The following is a 2,935-nucleotide window of genomic DNA, read 5'->3' on the forward strand; positions in this document are numbered from 1 at the left end:
GATACCCAACAGAGTGGGCGAATATATTTGTAAAATATACATCTGACAAAGGATTAATATCCAGAATATACAAGGAACTGAAACAACTTTCCAAGAAAAAAACAAGCAACCCAATTAAAAAATGGGCAAAGGTGCTAAATAGACCTTTCTCAAAGGAAGATATACGAATGGCCAACAGACATATGAAAAAATGCTCAACATCACCAGGAAATGCAAATCAAAACCACACTGAGATACCATCTCACCTCAGTTAGGATGGCTAATATCCAAAAGACTGTGAATGATAAATGCTGGTGAGGTTGCGGAGAGAAAGGAACTCTCATACATTGCTGGTGGGACTGCAAAATCATGCAGCCTCTATGGAAAATGGTATGGAGGTTCCTCAAACAATTGCAGATAGATCTACCATATGATCCAGCTATCCCACTGCTGGGAATATACCCAGAGGAATGGAAATCAAGTCGAAGGTATACCTGTTCCCCAATGTTCATCACAGCACTCTTTACAATAGCTAAGAGTTGGAACCAGCCCAAATGTCCATCATCGGATGAGTGGATATGGAAATTGTGGTACATCTACACAATGGAATACTACCCAGCTATACAAAAGAATGAAATACTGCCATTTTCAATTTCATGGATGGACCTAGAGAGAATGACATTAAGTGAAACAGGTCAGGCACAGAAGGAGAAATATCACATATTCTCACTTATTTGTGGGAGCTAAAAATAAATAAATAAATACACGAAAAACCCAGGGGTGGGGATGGAAGAAGACATAACAATTGCAATTCCTTGAAGTTGATATGACAGGGGAACAGAAAGGACATTGTTGGGAGGGAGGGGGGAGAGGGAGGAGGAGGGAGGTTTCGGTAATTGACCACAGTAATCAGCCACATTGTATATTGACAAAATACAATAAAATTTGGAAGAAGAAAAAAGTCTCACATCTAATAAGTGGCAGAGTAAGGATCTGAGTCTAGGAAGTCTGAGAATGTCCTCTAAAATACTGTGATATCACAGACACTGTATATAGTGTATGGAATAAACATCTATGTTATCTATCTATGTGTGTGTATATATGTATATACGTATATAGTGCACACTGATAACACTGAAGTTCACATTGAATTCTCTTTTCTTTCTCTCTTCTTAATATACATTTATTTCAGATGCTTAGGGGATTTTCTTAGCATTTAGAATTGGAGAAAACATAGTGTAATGAGGGAATGAGGACATGCCACCAGGAGTCTACGTAGCTGATTGCCCAGAGTTCTCAAAGGGTGGCATTCTTTGCTGAATTAATGAAGAGCCAGTGCTACTCAGTATACTCAGACATGATCAGACCTTTGGTAAAGGAAGGACACCAAAATCACCTGGGTCTGACCTATGGATCAGAACGCCAATTTGTTAGTCTACCAGAATGCTCCTGTCCCCTAATTGTAGCAACTTCTTTGCTGAATCCAAGATGTCATTTATGAGACCAAGGTAACAAGTCCTATTTGAAGAAGCTGTTTCCTTGAGCCTGGGTAACATCATATGAATCCCAGTTCTGGTACACAGTAGTGGAGGAAATTATTTACCTTCTCTGTGCCTATTTCTTCATCTGTAAAATTGGATGAATACTAATACCTAACTCATATGTTGTGATGAAGATTAAGTGTGTGAACATACATAAAGAACACTGTCTGCAATGTAAGCAGCAGCAATATTACTACTGTACTGCTAATTATTATATTAGTGTTAAACTCTCAGATCAAACATTTAAAAATTAAAGTCAAACCTAGTGATTTTGATTAAACATTTACATTTTGCACAGGTTTTTCAGGCCTTCCTGCCTACATAAGCATACCATTTGTCCAAAAATCAGTTCTCAAAAAGGAGTTTGCTTCAGTGGAATGACTGCAACAAAGGAACCTAGATTTGGTTTAAGTTAATATTTGACAGGTTTTGGGCCGACCCCGTGGCTCACTTGGGAGAGTGCGGCGCTGGGAGCGCTGAGGCCGCGGGTTCGGATCCTATATGGGGATGGCCGATGCACTCACTGGCTGAGCGCGGTGCGGGTGACACCAAGCCAAGGGTTGCGATCCCCTTACCGGTCACCAAAAAAAATATATATATATATATATATATATTTGACAGGTTTAATTGGCCATTTGGAAAACTTGTCTTTTGGTAATTTAGCCTTTTTGTGAACTGACTTTTAGTAAGTGGATTTGCACAATTTTTCCTAGAACTTTTTGTGGTTGCAGTGCCATTTATTTTCACTCGTAAGGGGAAAAAGGGTGTACCAAGATTACCTTGCTCTCCATCAAATGTGGGCTTTGACTCTAGACACGGAAGTTTGTCTGTTATTAGAATCTATCCTATTTGTTCATATGACTGTTGGCCATTTGTATATCTTCTTTAGAGAAATGCCTGCTTAGCTCTTTTGCCCATTTTTTGATTGGGTTGCTTGTTTTTTTCTTGTAAAGTTGTTTGAGTTCCTTATATATTCTGGATATTAGTCCTTGTCGGATGTGTATTTTTGGAAATATTTTCTCCCACTCTGTTGGTTGTCTTTTAGCTCTGTTAATTGTTTCTTTTGCTGTGCAGAAGCTTTTTAGTTTGATATAGTCCCATTTGTTTATTTTTCCTTTGGTTGCCCGTGCTTTTGGGGTCATATTCATGAAGTCTGTGCCCAGCCCTATTTGCTGAAGGGTTTCTCCTATATTTTCTTTAATAAGTTTTATTGTTTCAGGGTGTATATTTAAATCCTTAATCCATTTTGAGTTGATTTTAGTAAATGGTGAGAGATGTGGGTCTAGTTTCAATCTCCTGCAAATGGATAACCAGTTATCCCAGCACCCTTTGCTGAAGAGGGAGTCCCGACCCCAGTGAATAGACTTAATGCCTTTGTCGAAGATCAAATGGCAGTAAGTGCGTGGGTTAATTTC

The 2,935-nt window shown here is 38.9% G+C and overlaps 1 protein-coding gene across 1 annotated transcript in view; it reads left to right on the forward strand.

Moving 5' to 3' along the window:
• The window catches only part of NOL4 (nucleolar protein 4), a 288,360-nt gene that overhangs the window by 45,290 nt on the left and 240,135 nt on the right, over positions 1 to 2,935 (forward strand). The window lies entirely within an intron of this gene.

This window comes from Galeopterus variegatus, unplaced genomic scaffold, assembly GCF_000696425.1.
Source record: "Galeopterus variegatus unplaced genomic scaffold, G_variegatus-3.0.2 Scaffold2955, whole genome shotgun sequence".
Lineage (NCBI taxonomy): Eukaryota > Metazoa > Chordata > Mammalia > Dermoptera > Cynocephalidae > Galeopterus > Galeopterus variegatus.